Source organism: Plodia interpunctella, chromosome 8 (genome assembly GCF_027563975.2).
Source record: "Plodia interpunctella isolate USDA-ARS_2022_Savannah chromosome 8, ilPloInte3.2, whole genome shotgun sequence".
Classification (NCBI taxonomy): domain Eukaryota; kingdom Metazoa; phylum Arthropoda; class Insecta; order Lepidoptera; family Pyralidae; genus Plodia; species Plodia interpunctella.
Window position 1 is genome coordinate 6,770,630 of NC_071301.1, and position 20,633 is coordinate 6,791,262.

General features: G+C 31.9%; 1 protein-coding gene across 1 annotated transcript in view; it reads right to left on the reverse strand.

The window, feature by feature from the left end:
• The window catches only part of Toll-6, a 103,395-nt gene that overhangs the window by 50,551 nt on the left and 32,211 nt on the right, over positions 1-20,633 (reverse strand). The window lies entirely within an intron of this gene.

Consider the following 20,633-nt stretch of genomic DNA (forward strand, 5'->3'; position numbering starts at 1 on the left):
ATGACAAATATGTTCCATTGTTGAATTACTAAGGGAAGGCCAAAGACAAAAGAGCGCGGAATATAGAAGAAGCCATTTTGAATCTGTAACGGCTCTTGATGTTGAAGATTGTTATATTAGTCAAAGATTTGTATGATCTTTTCTATGTTTAAACAACGGCTTTGAACAATATAGGGTCCTATGTTATTCAGGTTATTATCATTTGGAAAATACTTAATGATCATATTATTACAACCACATTTTTTTTCTTCGTTCAGAAATGGTTTAGTAATATTGCTCAATATAGATTGTGCACAATATTACTAAACCATTTCTGTACTATTGCTCAATTCATTTCCATTTCTGAACGAAGAAAAAAATTTTGACTATAGAGAATATAAAGACTTAGAGTCTAGTATAGTATATTGGTATGTCTGTATTATCACTCTATCTTTTATTTTAAATACTTGCTAATACCGCTATGTTATTTATCATCCATGATGAATAACATAGCGGGTTAACACAAAAACAAAAATATTTTAAATACATAAAACATTTTTTTTACTTTTCATTATTTGATTGAACTTTTAATTGAGTCGGTCAACGTATATCACAGGAAACAATAAGAAGAAATTAGAACTGATAACTTTATCTCTTTTTCTTTTATCTCTCTAGGATCTTCGACACTGAACTCAATTACCTATAATATGTTTTGTAAATTACTTTGAAACTATTTTTAAAGATCTTATGTAGGCTTATTGTGTCTTGTATTATATGTGTGTATTAGTATTGTTTATTATGATATGCGTTGATCGACGTTAATGTGAGCGAAGGAAAGTCGAATATACTGTATATCGTATGATGTTACAATCATACACTGCCTATATCTCATTCAAGGTTGCATAAGTAGGTGGCAACGAAATGATATGGTTTGGAATAGACAATTGACGAGGGTCGGCCGACGTAAAGAAACTTTGATCCGAGTCATTCAAGTAGGTACATGAAAATTCGCGAGTCGTGATCAGAATTCAGTTTAGTTTGATTCGCCATATATCGCATATGGTATCTGTACAGGGTGTTTCTGATATTTATTATGATGAAATCATGTAATATCTTTTGTTAATTGAAAATTAAATAGTAACTTTTCGATTGAAAGAAAATCTGCAAGTTTAGAGCATAGAAATCTCAATAATGTAAATCATACAAAAAATTCTCAATCATACAAGAAACTCAGAAGACGTTTTCTCACTTTCTTGTCGAGTCGTAGAGCATCGGAGCTCAGGGTCCGCTTTCCCATTTTTATTTTATATTCGATACTGAAAATAATGTAATTCAAGAAGTCCCTCGCTTGCAGGAGATTCATTTTTTCAATCCTAGGTCGAATTTGTTCGTTTTTAGATACGAATGATTAATATCAGATCAATATCATCATAGCATACTTATTTACCTTCAACATATTTTTTCTATTTAGAAATTGATCTATAGATTTTGGATAGAAGTGTGTTTTAAAAGTAAAAAAAAAGTAGTAGTTTTTGTCAATTTAGAGTAGAATCGGAGCCCAGAACATTATTATAATAAACATTCGGAGTCCCTTAGTCGCCTTGTACGGCTAAGGGATGATACTGAGTGGTACTATTCTAGGGCGGAACCACACACTGCAATCGTTTGTAGCTTAGCAACAAAATGTTGGATTCATTGATAACAATCTTTCACGGATTTCCGGTAGAATAGTCTCGTGATAAAATACGAAAGTCAATATTCTCATTAATATTTATGACTTGTTTATTTATCATAACATATCATGGGTACAATAGATTGTTATCAATGTTAATATCACAGTTCTAAAAACTTATGAACTATTTACTACGATTATATATTTTTTTTTGAAGTAGAACAACAAGTACAATTGAACGGGGTGAACGGATTTCGGTGATATTTAGTAAATGAGTAGAATATAACCTTCAATTATTGTATCTAAATAAGCATTTGTAACAAACATTCTACATAAAAAAGAAATTTCTTTCAAATTTAAGAACAGATTGAATCAAAGAATGAATAAACACTCTTTTCAAAAAAAAAAGTTACACCGGAATAAATGTAGAAAAAAAGTCTAGATCCTTTATGATCTAGTAGCTATAAAAGAATAAATAAAAATCACGGTTATTATACCTACACACATGTTCTATTTCAAAAAGTTTTATCGTCTATCATTCATTTATGATATCAGAATATTTATAGCGCGGTCCTCAGGGCGTCACACTAAAGAATGCAACTTCCTCGCGAGGTTGACAAAGAGGTCAGAGAGACACGATTGTCCGGGTCAACCTTTGTCAATGCGTCAGGTTCTAAGCGGCGTGTAATATGTATTAATAACAAAGGATAATTATGACGCACTTGTTTGTCCCCAAGAACATAAAATATAGAAAGTACAGATGAGCACGTAGAAAAAATTTGTCTCGCCCTAAAATTAGACCACTGAATATTCTCACGTGGTCATATGAGCCGACCAGGGACACATATCGGCAAAAATAGCAACTTTGTTTTGGGAATGCAAATAGAGTTGGCGGGTTGTCATGCAGGCGGTTATAGATCGTAGGCAAATCTTCAAAATTCAATGGTTGATTTATTTAAGTGAATCCTGGGCTTTCGAGCGTCAAAGATCTGAATGTTATCAGAAATACCCGAAGATGAGAGAGTACAGGTTAGATTATGCATTTTAAGTTTTATTTTATGCTAACTCCTGGCTTAATGGCGTCACAGACGTATGGAACAAGCGAAAAAGAAAAAGAGTACAGATAAGCCTAATATATAATATCAAAGCATTCGGGTGGATCAATATGATAAACAAATTAAGATTATACACAGAATAATTTATAATAAATAATACTATGTAACTCTAAGGACTCATTATTTTGTGGTGAAGATTCCGATCTTTTTTATTGTTCTGCTCAGCTATTGTGCAGCCGGAACAAATTTTGGTACATCGCGTGCGCATCGTACATGCAAGATCACGCTTGTTGGTTTGGTTGATAGCGACGAGTGCTATTGATTGCTATGCTCAATTTATAGAACTGTCCGATAAGAAATGAAGAAAAAAAAACAAATACAAAGAACATTCTCAAAATTATGCCTGAAAATACTGGTTGGTTAAATTTTGTACAAAAATTATATGATAGAAGAACAATCAATATGAGTAGATTTTTTCCCAATACAAGGACTGTGTTTTATATTTTTTAATAACATTAATCACATATTTCATAATTACATGTTTATTTTTACATCAGATCAATTTTCCATACTGATACTGATACAAAACTCCTTCATCTATCATATTATCAGACTTCATCAGTTTCTATTTTTAATCACAATACTTAGTGCGTGTTAATATATAATTAATCCTATCGACTTTCATTAGCATGAGATCGTTGTCTACATACAAAAAGTAACAATAAAAAAGCTAAGCTAAAAATAATGACATGATGACAGAGAGACAACAGTTTTTATTCTCGAAGACATTTTCAAACAAAGTACCGGGATTATGTCCCTTGTCTTCCGATTTATTGGAAGATTAAAAAAGAATAAACCTTGTTCAACCATGTGTGAGATATAAAAAGTTGAAGAAGTTATTAAGATTAACGTTAAAAAAATCGGGGGGACATTAGACAGGATTTGTATCTTTATCAATTATAAAAGTAGTTCTTTGATAAGTTTTACGATTATTTAAAATATATACGGGACTGGCATATTTGTAAATATACCTATGTATGTAACTCTTACCCCTTTATTTTAAAGTACTTTGTTATATTTAATCAGTTACATTTGTAGTTTAATGTATAGATATTTTAACTTATTAGATAAAAGAAATCTAAAAAACACAAAAATGGTAATGCCAATAAGACATTTTTAAATCACTATTTGGTTACCATTCATAAAATGGCAATAAATTTTGCTAACTTCTAAATGAAGTATAAATACACAAATATTTGTTAAAATAGTTTACACTTTATTATTAAAAAAAATACATAGGTATGTATGGATGTATTAAAATGGCACGTATATTTTCTCATTCTTTGGTACGTGACGGGGCGGGCCGAGGCCTATATTTGGAGGTAAGTCGGATTATTTCGCTACAGGCTACAGTGTAGAAGGAACAGAATTTTAACTTCACAGACACGAACTTCCAAATCTGTGAAGAATTCATATAAATTCATATTCCCATTTGTACTATAAATGCAACAGTTCGGATGTAGGTATACGAGGATGATCTTACACAATGAAACTAAATCTACTGCATGGATTTCGGTGAAATTGAGTAGACGGGTTGAATACATCCTTAGATTCACCCAGAAAATTTCACGGGAGTTAAGTTACCTTGGTGTAGCAAGTTACATACAAAATTAATAGACAAACAATATTGTATGCTCATATTCTCCAGAGACCTTGAACATCAATATAGTATACCCATTTCAATCAATATCAATATAGAATTTCAATTTCTTAGAATATAGCCGCATTTAAAAAGGTTATTTGTTACACATTATAAAGTTTTTATTTAAATATTGAAAAGTCCAATCTGTCGTGCTCATCTAAAGTATTATTTCCCAAAATCAAAAGAAAATTTCGTACAAGATGTCAATTCTAAGGTATCATCATTGTAATCTTTCAGGTCAGTTCGTGATACTCCGAGTTATGTAATAGGGGCAGCCGCAGGATAGTGCGAAGCCTTGTCGGTTGGATACAAATGAAAAAGTTGCACAGTCAGGAATTATACTGTTTTTGCTGGAAGTATAGCTGGGAAATCATGTGTAACTTTTATACTTAGTCAGATTACTTTTTTCTATAAAAACAAGAAAGAATCTTTGATTGGATTAAACAGCTGTAATCAGATATTACACATAAAAATATTAAAACTTTTTCATATAAACGCGCACACATCGACGCAGAATCGGCTTTAGCTGGTCAAAATAACCTTTAAGTTTTGCAGAGGTTTTGACGACCTCTGTGGCGCACTGGTAAAGTTCTTGCCACTGAACCGATAGGTCCCGGGTTCTATCCTCGGTCGGGTCATGATGGAAAATTATCTTTTTCTGATTGACCCGGGTCTTGGATATTTATCTATATATGTATTTGTTATGAAATATAGTATCATAGTATCCCATAACACACAAGTCTCGAACTTACTTTGGGGCTAGCTCAATCTGTGTGATTTGTCCTAATGTATTATGATAATATAATTCGGATATACCTATACTTATATGATGTGAATGACAAGAGTTGAATATTTTTCTTTTTCTTTTAAGTGTGTATTGCTCACATCGGTTTCAGATTTCTTATTCAAGTCACCTAAAGGCATCTGACATGACTTTTACGACTACCGCGTTAATACCTCTGGGACAATTATTGATAAAGAGCTGTTAATTTTTCTAAATACTCAATATAATTTAAGTATTTTATTCTAATTTTATGCAAACACCTCTAGCTCTCTAAACAAATCAAATCTCAAAAATATTTAAATCGTTTCTGGAAATAGTTTCAAAGATGGGACGTAATTTAAAGATTTCGTAACATTAAGATACTGGTGGCAGATAACAGAGTTCTCCCGAAAATAGAATAAAATGAGTAAATTAGGGGCTATTACGTCTGTCGCACGCGAGCCTGTTCCGTGATAGTTTTACTTTCTTGACGTTTACTCGTGTAAGGAAAGATAATTTCGGATAATTTCACTATACAATTCGGTTTAGAGCTAGGTATGTCAATGTGCTACGTTGCGACGATGCAGAACGTTGCAGCTCCGTCGTGCTCTGTTGTTTTCTATAGGTTTTACATTGACGTGCGTCAATGTATACAATTTCTATGTTATGAGCCGTTAACGGACATCAGGATGACAACGGAGCGCAACGTAGCAACGGGGCCTGGCCCATAATTTCTGTAATACTATTAGTACTAGATGTGATCATTCAGATCAGAAACATATCGATCACATTGTTATTGACACCGACTAAAATCACCTGAATAAATTGAGGTATCCGTTCAGTTTCAAGACTGTTGCCACTATTTGGCTTTATAATGATAACAATTTACTAATAAATTAAATGTAATAAAAATATGGAGAAATTAACGAATAACATTAAAATGTATACATTTACAATTAGTAACCAAACAGATTGCAATATAACTAACAACTAATTGCTTTGTAATCAGGAAATTAATTTCACATAATGTTGCGTTAGCGAATCGAAATCAACATTAATATTCAAACGAAAATTCAATCTCGGTTATATCATTTAGAATCGAATTGGACTAATTGCGTAAAAGGTTGTTAATCAAGCTACTGTAAGACAAAAAAAATATCAATTTATCAAACGTCTTTACAACATCATTTCACACAGAAATGCTGTACGAACGTGTAATCATGGCGAGACAAATCAAGAAGGCATTCCGAACTAACGAACAAGATTTCATTAAAATATGTTGTGGCAGATACAAAAATAAAGAATTTATAGAATCGCATGAAACTAAAAACTAAATCAGTATCCGGTATTGTAGCCGTGGATAATAAAATACTGATTCATTGAAAACAACTTTTAAAAACATATTCTTCTTCATTTGTATATGAATGGGTAAACTGTAGGTGATTAAAAAAAATGTGAAAAAAAAATCAAACAAAATATCTACAGACTCAGTTATATATTTGTAACTTGTTCCATTGACATTATCAGCTATAGAAAACTAATATACAATATAAATAAATCAAACAAAACATTTCACATTTAGTATTGCATATTCTTCTGTATTTTTTTCATTTGAGTGGTCAAACTAAAGCATCGTAAATTACGACGCCGCTAAAACAGAGACTTGGTAATAATTTAACTTATTTCTAATAAGAAAATTATGTAAAATCGACCGTTTATAATTAATAATTCAGGTCGAAACGAAGAATACATTAACAAAAGACAAACGAGTTATCATGTTTTTTCTTAAAGCCAGATGTTTAAGCGAATCATGTATGAATGCAAAAATATGTTTCATTCATATAATTACCTCTTTATGTGTAGGGGACACATTAATTCCTAATTAATCACCACATTAATCCTACACATTAATCCTAAAATAATTATTTCCTAAACTTCGCATACACATGAAGTATAAAAAACTTACGCAGTTGAAGACATGGGCAAAAGCTATTTGTATATAACAGCAACCATGCATAGGTCGATAAATAAAAATATTGTATTAGATGGTTGATTAATACGAAGGGAGAGAAAATAACGACAAAAAATACTCTAATATGAGAAATAGTGATTGTAGGATATTCAATTATATGCTATTCAATTATAAGAAATAAATAATCAAATACAGTAATAAATTATATAACTAGTTCGAACAAAAAAACGGGTTGCACTTCGGGAGTGCTGGCAGAAGTGAAAACTTGAATATTAACGTTGTGCATTTGTGACGTCTCACGAATTTTCGATCAGGGTCACGTGACCTGACGCGAGTTTGACATTTTTTACCCATCACAAAAAGTGCACAACGCCAATAAAGAAGTTTTCACTTCAAAAACTGAACTATTTCTTTGAATTTATTTTTGCAAGTAATAGGTATTTCAAAGTTTTATATTCTTTCATTAACTCAAAAAAATAATGGTCTTGACTAACAAGAACATTATTTTTATTGAGTAATAAATCAGCTGACATAATTCACGAAATAAGTCCAATTTAATTTCTAGTCTCATAAATTTGCCTACCTGATTTACAATTTAATTAACTGCCTTAATTTAAGGAATCCATAATCCATTTTATTTTTTAAGAAAACTCTAATTTAAACGACTTGTAAATTAACTGAAAAGGATGTCAAATCTAGTATATTTTGTTTGAGTTTATTTTTATTGCTTGATTCTTTTTTTTCGAGTGTGAGAGAAGCTGAGCTTGGTCTTCAACGCTTAACTACTAAAAAAGCACCCGGATTTTTTTTTAATATTTGTATTTTTTATGTACAAGTTGCTTTGTATTATTTCAGTAAAAACATAAAAATAAACAAAACAAATTCTTAATTATTATTTTCGAAAGCTATAATTAAAGAGCTCAATAAGTTCACACTCAGTCAGACGCCATCTTAAAGCAACGGTTGGGCACACGCGTTGTTTGGGTCCAGGTGTGGCACTGACAAAACAATTCAAACTTCGAACGGGGCGGAGGGCCCATTCATAGATTTTATAAAATCCACCTAAAATCAAAAGTGAAAAGGAACAAAAACCGAGCTCCGATAGCACGATAATATTTCATAATATTAACAACTCGTGGATGCGAAGAATGGGTGTGTCATAATTTGTAATTGATTGTATTGAGTCGGATTCTTAGCCTTGTGTAGATTTTTTTTTGTTTTGAAAAGTTATTTTAAGAAAGTATCGTTTTCATACCAATCTTCCAGTTCGGTCGACCAACTACAAATCCACTTTTTAGTACGTATACGTACTTAATGTAATAGTATCGATTTAAAATACGCAATTTTAAGGAGTACTCGTACATATTTTAATGGAATTTACGTTAAGTAGACGTTGGTTTTGGCTGTAACCGTACTATATTTTTACATAAGTGTAAAATCATGATCTAGCCATATAATAAGGACACACCGAATCATGCATTCAAAAAACTCAAGCATGACACCAACGCAAAACTCATGCAGCTATCACAATACAGTCAGCTACTGTATACTTCACATTCTATGTTTTCATAAGCCTCAAGAGCCGCCTTCAATGCTTCGGCATCGGCATCTTCACGCATCGGTACATTTCAATGCGAATAATTAGGTGTATATTTTACAATTTGCCAAAGATCTCCATTGTATTCTTTGTGATGTAAGTGGATTTCATCTACAAAGGGCCTGCCGCATGACACTGCTACCTTCAGATGTGTAATGTTATTATTCGAGGCCGCATCTGTCACAAAAGCCGTTGCGTCCGTAATTTTACAGTTTAATCAGCGTTAAATGCTCAGAGACTTACCGCGGCCCAAAAAAATGAAAGCGGCCCAAGAATTTGAGTTCATAAATCATGGATGTCAATGATTACAATGAAATAAAACCATACAGCGGTGTACAATGTAAATCGTGAGATTGTGTGTTTTAAAACAGTACAACCAGGCTGCTTTATGTTCGCTTTTGTTTATTTGCTAAAAATAATCAGAATAACATGCTATTAAAGCAGCATCTGTTTAGATTATTTTCTAGCATATTTTTGCTAACTAATTACATTAGCTATTTTCTGCTAACTAATGAATAGCCCTTATTGATTATTATTATTCCAGCATTGCTTTTGAATTAAACATTTAAAATTTAAAATTCTTTACATATCAGTATTGTACCTAGACTAGCAATTTGTTTTGTGTCGTAAAGATTCAATGAAAAAGAGAGAATTAATCCAACAAAGGGATCGTGTCACGTCTATTATATCTCGTTGAGAACTGGCCACTTAGCGCGAAGGAAATCATTTATTTAAAGTGTATTCAACTTGTTGACCTAGAAGGACGTATCTATATTAATTTTGGAAAATGAAACGAGCAAAAATTAACAATATAGTTACTTAGCTATATAATAATAGCATATAGCTATATAATAATTGTTTATTTTCGTACGTTCAGTTTAAATGAATGAACATTGTTTTTCTAAATAGTTATTGATAAAACATAGTAATATTAGTATGTTTGTACTATCTTTATTTCAATCAGTAAATTGAAGATGTATAAAAAGATCTTTATCTGCAGAATCTATTTTGTAGTACATACAAAAACGTTCCCTCCCCAGCCGAAACAAATTAGGCTAACTGTTTTTGGCCCAGATTATTTCGTTATTAGTAACAAATTACTATGAAGAATCAATTATCAGCATACTGTATGGTAGCTAAAATTAATTACAGAACTTCCCCGGTCTGGTTAACAAAAACAGCAGATGCGATCGAGGTGGTACGAACACGTCGAATAGACAGTTTCTGATTTATTAAATCTTATGTCTTCAGTAATAAAGGTCACGAATTATGAAGAAATGTGAGAGTGTTTTTTGACGTGGCCCGTACACAAGCTGCATTATTAGTTCGGTAGTTTTGCTTTTTTTCTCGTTTCGCTAACTGCCAGTACGCAAGTACTAAAACACCATATGTGTTGGTTATGATATGGTACAGTATGAAAATACAGATAAACACGTTAGCTAGATTACAGATTGATTATAAAGAATGCTATTCATTATACAAATAAATTATATGAACCTAGAAATTATATAATTTTATAACATGCGGCTCCGACAAGCTTCAGCTGAGGAAGAAATAATTTTACAAAATAACTAGTGTTGCCCCAAAGCTCCGCTCTTAATTTTATATTAAAAGACGTAACTTTCTATGTACAAAACCTTATCTAAATCCGTTCAGTTGATTCTTCATGATACAGCCATTCAAATAATCCGCACAAAATATGTAACATTAAATAGGATATTGCATAATTTTAATTTGACCCGAAATATTAAGCTAATCAAAAGTTCATTATAATTTACATCAATAACTGTTTGCTAAACTACACAACAGCGTGTGCTAAATCGAAGTTAAACTTAATTATAACACTTGTCTATAGGGAACAAACGTGATTGTACAACTGTACAGTACACAGAAGATTTATGGCGATCTTGCCGAGTCGGTTAGTAAGTGTTGGCTGACTTTTTGTTTCATTCCCTCCTCTCTTAATCACTGGATGATCTCGGGCTAATGTGTTTTTGGTATCGACTGTACAATGTGTAATAATTACGCCGGCTTCTTTTGTTCCAACTTTTCATTCTCGATTTTCTTTTGGTATTTTTTTGTTTAAAGGTAAATTTTTCATACTTTATTATAATGTAGACAAAGGAATCTAATTCCAAAAGTATAATCACCATTATGAGGTCGAATTATTTTAATTTTCTTTGTTAAAATTAAAATATCTTTCTTATCACATAATTTAACGTAATATTCAAATACAAATATCTTGAGTTCGAAGTAAACATAATTTTATAACATTAATTTTACATTTCAAAGTAAAGATTTATCTGGTAAGTGACTTTTTGATTTCGTTTTATTTCTAACCAGTTTCTAAACACATATTTATCATGGAAAGTATAACAAGCCTCTTAATTTTTTTGGGATCTGAGTTGTATTAACTGGGAGCAATAAATTCTTTTTAATTGATTACTGTTAATTCACAATGAAACGGACCGCCTTCCATCTTTAATTACATTTATGATGATTACGAATCATTTTTAACTGTATTGCTTCTTGGTTATGAGAAAATAGTTGGAATGAACACAGTTATACTGTTATTCTTTATAGGTCGTCCTAAATAAAAAAGATAGAAAGATAAATTGTAAATCATACTTTATGTATAACAAATCAACAATAAAGTCTTATCATTCTGTAATTCAAAGCTTTTAATGTTGAGTGGAGAGTACTAGCACATTGTTCCATACGAAACATCAGTTCTTACAATTACTGCCGATGACTTGTGCTATATTTGTTTAAGAAACCGTCGATCAAGGAATACAGAATTTTGTTGATGTATTAATCAACAGAGGAGGCAACAACAACAATAACAATACATATTATTTTTGAAGCATCATAAAACAAGTAAATAGCTCAGCTCATCCTTAAAAAACTAAGGCCCATAAATTCCAAAGATGACAAAATGCTATTTAATGTCCCTTCATCCTTACATGTGTGAGAGTTGCGTCATGCTCTAAAACTCATTTGGAGGCAAATGCCTCAAAGCATCCTTAAGTTTGAAGGACATGTTTTTTTCAACGCTTCTCTATCATCAATCTGTTCTTGAACTCTACTTATTTCCTTGTTATTTCTTTCGTCCTGCTCTTTATGGGGAATACCGAGGATAACAAATAGAGAATGTATTATCTATTTTGTCTTAGCTGTGACAATAATTAATGACTGGATTTAAACGCTTCCTCACGCCCGTGACATTAACATAAATAGAATGATCTTCGTTTGCTGGCTCCAGCCCCTTTGATTCCCGTATTTTTAGCTTAGCAGGCTTAACTTTTGTATATTAATTTGTAGATGCAGTGCTGTTTTCAGTACTTTGATGTTTCGTGTTAAGAGATGTCTGGTGATTTTCAGCTAACGGCCATTAAGCGAGGTTGGACAGTGTTGAATTGGTTAAGTGGCCTGTTTAGTTTTAACGTTCCATACTTAGATGCTGTTATACAATTATCCGATCAAAATTAAGTCACCGTATAATGACACTGTTTATATTCAAGTTCATTGATAAATATTTACTAATATTTACAAAAAACACGATTGAAATTTGGATCGAGTGAAATATCATGTTATCTGACTGTCTTTAAGACAGACATGTTTACTTAAAGTAATTTCTAAATTGAGCGTGGTTTAAACATCTTGAGTCATGCGATCCAAAGTGAATTATATAGGATGGTCTGCGAATTATAATGTTCGCCCATTGTGTCAAGAAGATCATAAACCAAGCAATTAATGGAAAGACTTAGACGTACAAAGAGACAATAGTGCAGAATTATGAACACGGGACTTCGTTCTAAGACTCTCTGGTGACATATTACAATCAGCTGTTCAACGCCTGGAACAATTTAGTTATTCGACAAATGACTTGCTCTTAGTTTAAGTAGAGTATTCCATTTTATTACCTCGTTAATCAATATGGCTTAGGTAATAGCCTTTACATTCACGAGGATTCATTGCTTTAATTATAGTTTTTATTTTTGTGCTGTCAGTATGACATGTTTAATCATATATATTTCTGCATAATTTTAGTAACGAATTTTATTATTATTAAAGTAACAAATTTTTTACACAAATTCGCCAAATTGTGATTTAGATTTTTTGGAAAAGTTTAGTAAGATAGTAATGTGAAACTCTTAGAGATAAAAAGAATTAACGTGCTGGTGTTAGCAGCGTAGTAACTAAACTTTATAATGATCATTATCACTCAACTTCTGGAGAAAACCTCTCAAGTTTCCCAGAGAAGTGAGGTTATGACGAAGTGGCCATTACATTACATTTGTACATTCACATCCTACAAATTAATTAGCAGACTCTGACGTACCAAGATCTATATCTGACACGTCGCAACAAAACCAACTTGTTTCTCATACGCGTCGTGTTCCCGTTAACCCTACTATTATGAACTAGACAGCAACTGGTAGAGAATATAATATATTTATTAAGTACAATTATTATTTAGACTTTTGTCATGTTTAAGTAATAAGTATAATTAGTAGCTAGATACTTTTCAAAAATATCGAACTCATAACTGAAATATTTGATGCAAATAAGCTGAATATTTAATTTATTAAATCAAAATCCAAAAGCGTTGATGAAAATTACCAGGATACAAGGAGCAATAGAGACTATTCACCAGGATACAGCAGGCTACACCTTCGGCTTCACGAGGTTCCGTTATATGAGCATCTCATGGACATTGCAATAGCGAGATCTCTATCGCGTACGTGGCGTGTTGGTTTATATGCTAAGTTAGGCTAGCTATAGATCACAAGCAGAGGCTGTGAAGAATGATCATACTGCTCTTACAAATACTTGTAACGTTGGAATATTTCATAATTAAACAGTATAATAATTGATCGTTTTCTCGCCCTTTATTTATCAAACGGCGAATTCAATGTTAAAATTAAAATTCCAAATAATAATTAGGATTTAAAGGCGATGAAATGTGACGGTTACGTTTAATGGAAACACTAACGAGATTGATGATTATTCCAAGAAGTTAAAATCGTTCCTTTATAATGGGTACATCATGACACTTGGAAAGCCATAAACAATCTTCTAAGTTTTGATAAAGTGCGAAATCTGTAACTTCTCCATTTATTTTAAACGAAACTAAAGAGTATATTACTTAAACATCCTCTCTGTAAATCACAGCAGTGTGCAAATCTCCAGAGACATGCCGAGGATGTGTGCCATAAATTTTATTTTCCATGCTCGCGTTACACTCAGTAAACACCAGTTTTAACTCTGCACGTGTTTGTATCTCACGACACTGGCTCGTCATATTCTAAAGGATAGTTTATATTGCACAAATAAATATTATGGACAAATTACCTATACAGATTGAATTAGCCCCAAAGTAAGTTCAATAATTGTGTTATAGGATACTAACTTAACGATACTATATTTTATAAAATAAGTGTATACTTATTATATAATAATTATTGTATAATAATTCAGATAAATATTCAAGACTCGGATCAATCTGAAAAATATAATTTTCCATCTTAACCTATGAGAAGCCCATCGAACCCGGGACCTCCAGTGTGTCCAAAATTTACGGAACACAAATATTGAACTTACTTTGGGGCTATAGTACTATTCGAATGAATAGTAAGGGAGGTTTGAGTAGATTCGCATCCTCTTGCATACGATGGAAATGCAATAGCTATGCTATAGCTTAAATACTTTACTGAGCCTACATGAAAAATATACTTTGGATTAGAAACAAAATCATTGTAGACTCTACTTTACACTGAAACAAGTTCATTATGAAAACTCAGTGATTCGCGCTTGAGATTGCGCGCGAATATAATGCTCATTCTTGTCTAGACCGTCTTCGTTACTGATGGTGATACAGTTATCACCATGCATAACATAAACACGAATGCCACTGTGGGCATCGACAAAAATGTCGATACCCACAGTGGCATTCGTCATCAGAGGCACAAAACAGACACCAGAGGCAGCAAAAACGGCATAAAAAAATGTATAGATGCTGTTTGTGCAGTAACTTTGGTGCCATTCTCTCAGGTGCCATTGTTTCGGTGCTAAAAGTGGTGTCTGTCTATAAAGCTGTATACAATGACCCGCCGTTCTAGTTGAGCGACAAACGCGGCAAGGTGGCCTATGTTGGCGTCATAATTAACATACATACACAGCGTTGTGCTCACTTAGGATTCAGGATACTTGAAATTAACTTCGTCGAAATATTTATTCAATAATATAATATGTAAATTCGTTGATTAAAGTCAACTGAAATAGAAATATTCGTAATGACCTTATTCTATTTTCACAAAAAGTAAAACAATTTTACAACGTACTCGTTCATATTATTTCAAAATTACTACATTCCTCACGTGGTATGACGAGTCACGTATCGATATAATATCGACTTTACGTAGATTTCTCCATAACTACTTATGATTCCGATCGGTATGTGTTACAGTTCTCTTTGGAAAGCCTTTGATATTCATGGAAATAGGTATGTACTTATAACATTTATTGAAAAAATTGACAAGGTCACTCATGACATGAATGATAATTAGATGTTTACTTGCTTTTCAGAATTCAATATTTATTTTGAACCAAACACTACTTCTAAGCTGCGCTAGATAAGCAGCATACATACATTATTAGCATGCGTAGGGATAGGTATAGTAGGAAATATTTGTGCCAAGGGAAGTTTGCCAGTAGCGTTTAAAAATTAAAAAAATTGAGTATATAAGGCTGCTGCGACGGAAATTAGATAGTGTTTTGAGCTTTAAAAGTATGATTACAAAACTGAAATTCGCCAACGCGGAATTTAAGGCTATAATTTAGCCTAATATTATATATTTAAGGCTAAAATGTAATAATACGGTCACCATTTGGTATCTTTTACATTCTAAACTTTAAACGAAATAGTGAATATATTTTATCAGTCAAAACTTTAGAATCATTTAAATCGACACATTATTAACTAATTACCAAATGAAATTCATCCCAAAATAATACTTCACAGTTACGCTGGCTGGCCGTTACGATAAAATCCAATTTATTAGCGATAAAATGGACATGCAAAACATGAGACACAAATTAAAACTCATTTATTTATTCTCGACGTGATAAAAAACACTTTGATAAAAGTAAATTGACGATTTAAATAAATTAACGCCCTCAGTTAAAGTTCGATAAACGATAACTGAGACCCACCGTCGTAATACTTTATACCTTATTTGGCGAATCGAGAATTTCTTTTGAATTATTGATTGATGGATCATGTGTGTAAAATTGTGTATAGTTCAGATTTTGCGTGTTATTCGAAACGATTTGCCAAATAGCTAAAATGTATCTCAAGTTAGACGAGTTTTATTTACTTTATTTATGTCAAGCTTCACAAAATTTAAATTAGCATTTATTATTTTAATAACAACTCTCCCGCCTTTTACGGGTACCTATAGTAATGTCACAGTGTGAACCAAATAAATTTAATAGAAAAACCTTCGCCTTTTTTAATTTCAATAATTACTTTCATTATAAGAAATCATACAGATATTTTAAAGTGCTTGTTTAAATAAAGTTTATATAATGCGAATCTTCATTTGAGGTTTCTTTGTCAAATATTTTATGTATATCTTAATGATAAGTATATCTCAATGTCTCTGTTTGGCCTAACGGTTGACTGGTAGAGAATGCCATGTGTCGCTAAGTCGACTTTCTGTACATATTTTGTAAAAAATGTTAATTAATATTTTTCTACTCTTAACAAAATGTAGTCTTAACAAAACCTAAGTCTAAAAAAGAGTCTATAAAAATTGGTAATTGTTAAAAAATACAAATTTTCACTATCAACGTAGCCTGAACTTATTTATTCTAATGTGAGTACTTCTAGTTTGCCAAATCTGTCTCACACAGCGCGGTGCTTAAGACACTATAGAATTAATATGACATACGTTATGATAGCCGTTTGCATAATATTTGATTAGCATTTTGATGATTAAACTTTGATTACTAGAGCTATTAGTAAGAGAAAAATAAAGTATTCAAAAATGACAGATATATAACTTCAGTAATGCTAGTAGTTTGTAGCTTTAGTAAACATCATTCAATTTAGAATATTGTATTGTATAAATTATAATATAGTGAAGGCCTAATTTCTGAATAAATGATTTGATTTGATTTGATTTGATTGGTAAATTAATAAGTAAAATATTAAATTCTTTAATCATAATTTTAATGTCATATTCAATAGTTAAGTCTCTTTTAATCGCTCGATACAATAACAAACATTTCATTAGACATTATCATATCGAACAGCAGCCTAAGGGTAGATTTCTTCAATAGTATACCAATTTATTTTTCTCATGACCACAAAACGAAACCCCCCAATTATTAAATTCCTGTTATAACATACCACGCAACATTGGAATCCGAAATCAAACAATGGTGATACAAGAAATATGAATTATTAGAATTGAGACAACAATATCTCTTTCGAAGCTACTATGAACCGGCTCAGTATATTAATAATTAATAAAAAACATATTTATGAATTATTTATTGATGACCATCGACAAAATGGATGCGGTGCATTGTTATACTTTAATTTATAACTCACTTCGGACGTCGTAAATATAGCTCGAGCCAAATGATCTTTTTATTATTATAAACACTCGATTCAATCTTTAGTTTATGTTTTAAAATTTTGACAAGAAAAAATATTTATTTCTTAATTTTTAGTTATTAGTAGAAATTTATTTAAATCGTAAATAAAAGTATTTAATAATCGTAACCTCTGGCCACAATATTGTAAAGAATGTTCGATTTAAAATATGTTAATCGAATGTAGGTTCTTGACAGCAAAATTCGATTTGGTGATGAATGGAAATCAACTCGAACGGGAATCATTTTAAGACAATTTACATAATAAGAGGCAAAACATTCGAGCTATTTAATTTTCAATTCGTATAATTAAGTTTCAATTTGAATATTGTATAAGCAATACAGTTGAATCTAGGTAACTACAAATATGATAATGTTATGGTACATTGATGTGTTCAAATAAATAATGTACCTACGCCACATTAAACTTTTTTGATGATTACAAATATAAATATGAAAAAAAAAAACATAATAAAATTTTGTAGTTATTACCGCTTGGAAAGTCGTTCAAAATATAAAAATATTTAATACTGAGTAAAATAACAGCTATATTGATAAATAGTTGTTCAAAATTGAGTTGTAAATTTTATTGCAGAAACGTATTCCAACTTCAGAACGAATTAAATTATATTTTGATTCAGAACGTAAATTGGTCACGGTAATATTATAATGCTACTATCAGACTAATATTATAAAGGCGAAAGTTTGTGAGTATTTTTATGTAATTTGGTATTGAGGTAACTGACACCTTGGATTAACACGTACGAAACGTATATCCCTAAATTAGATAGTAGATTTTTTCAAAAAGCCAGATAATTAATCTATACTATTATTATAAAGAGGTAAACGTTTTTTGAGTTTGTATGTTTGAGGCGGGTAGTCTCCGAAACTACCGATTTCAAAAGTCACAATTAGAAAGGTTCATTAATCAAGGATATAGTCAATTACTATATTTTATCCCAAAATTCCCACAGAAGCGAAGCTCCGGGTAAAATCTAGTGCTTTATTAAGTAGACTGAAATGCTACTGTGCAATACATAAGTATTTTTTAAATAATTATTCGAGGGATTCAGCTTATTTCTAGATAAATCCGAGGTAAGTTCATGTATTTCCCCGTTTATGTAGTTATTCAGAGTACTTCCAACTGCCGACGAACTATCTGCGGTGTTTTCATATTTTTTTGTTGGTCGGATGATAAATTACTCTAGGGCCGGGGTGCATGCAAATCTCTGGAAGTGGGTCACCCACTGGATTATTTTCCACGTTGAGTCACTACTGCGGTGTTGGATTCTCGTCACTTGAGTGATTGATATCTTATTGTATTGTGACGTTCTTACGATTCAGAGGTGTATTCAAACGCGTCTCCCAAACCTACAACGCTTCAAAGGTTACAAAATATTGTCATAATAAATGGTTCATTTGATTGCAGTACATTTAAAAAAAAGCATGTGACTTATTTAATAATTTGTAGTAAGAAAATATGAATCTATTTTATAACTAAACAATGACTGATGCCTCAGTTGATGATGACAAAGTATCCTTCTCTCTTCATAGTCGTATTTCCTAATGGCTAAGGGTCGTGGTTATTATGTGGAATGCCTTCTCCATTTCACACACTTATTAATAATCAGTGTGCCGGTTTTCTTATGATGTTTTTCAAAACTACTATAGAGTTAGCTTGGTATAAAAACTCATGTGGCACGAGTAGGATTCGAACCTGGGACTTTTCGCACCATAGGCAGGCGTCCATTACACCAACATTGCTTAAAGCATGCTTAAAATATAATATTTTAGAGAAAATAGGAACATATTTTTCAAGTGTACCTAATAGAAATTTTTACAACGGGTCGCTCGAGAGCTTTTGTGCGGTTTCGAATACATATGTATTGTCTGACTTTTTTCCGATTCCGGACACAGAAAGATAAATCGATTACCTTTCGAGTCTTTTCAATAGTCTGATTGAGTTTTAGATTGATGGGACAAGTTGACGGGAATTACACAACTTTACAATGTTTGCCAGAACGAGATTGAGAAGTTCTAGTTCAAATGCTTTTGAATTTTTTTTTCGTGCGCTGATTTTTTATTAGGACGGCCATTATGGTATTGTTCAGTTTGTGGTAGGACAAATTCTAGCAAGGACTTTGAGTTTTGAGTAAAATCTATTATACAATCACACTTATATGCCTCTTGAAGAAAGCATACTGATTTTTATAAAAACTAAAATTATTTTATCAGCTCTGTTAGATATTGGTACTTTTTATATTTGTTCGGCCCACGTAATGAAATATAACCTTTCAATATATCTTTTGAGACCATAAAAGACCATCTCATAAGACTATGCCAAAAATTCAAACTGCTGTGACAAACAAACAGTTTTAGTTTCACTGATGGACTTGGCTGTGTAGCTGTAAAGCGGCAGTGTGCGCGGTCAGCGCCAAAATTAAAACTTCAAATAAAGATTCGGCTGCCATTTTACAACTGGCCACTTAGATGCAGTCAACCCTTCTATTGAATGATATAACATATCTGCTGCCAATGGAGTATTTGTATAGGTTGTATTCACCCACGCCACTCGTTTGTGCTAGCACTAATAGTCATATCTTCAACAAATTCACACTATATCACACTAATATTGCGCTTTTTTAATAAGCGTTGCATGAATTCGTCTCTTCGAGCCAGCTATTTCGAACAAGGCATAAATTGCTAACTGTTTGGTTAATATTTCATTGTATACTTCAAACTGCAAACCGCAAGTGCCTCTGGGCACTGTCGGTTCGTCATTTCGTTACATTTACTCAGAATCCCACACCACCAATCATTACGAGCAAGGGATATTTCTTAAGGCGCGGATTCCAAGCTTTTTTGCATTTTATAACATACAATTTAGCAACTAATGGCGTGATTGGTACACGGAATGAGGTCTTGGCGAGCTTTTATAAATTTAAGCTTCGATTTATTATAATGAAACATTTAAAAGTTCTGCTGATACTTTTTTTTGTTGTTGCAAATTCGCCTTTGTGTCAGTACTTTATAAATGTACTTTATACTCGTATGTACTAGAACTTAGTTGTAATATAAAAGAATATACCTACCTATGTATTTCTATTTCTATTGAAATAAGAACCACTATAGTTACTAAACTAGCTGTTGTCCGCTGTTCCGGCCGCGATTGTCTATTTTTGTCCTCATTAATATGTACACAAAATTTTAAAAACCGGCAGCAGTTTGG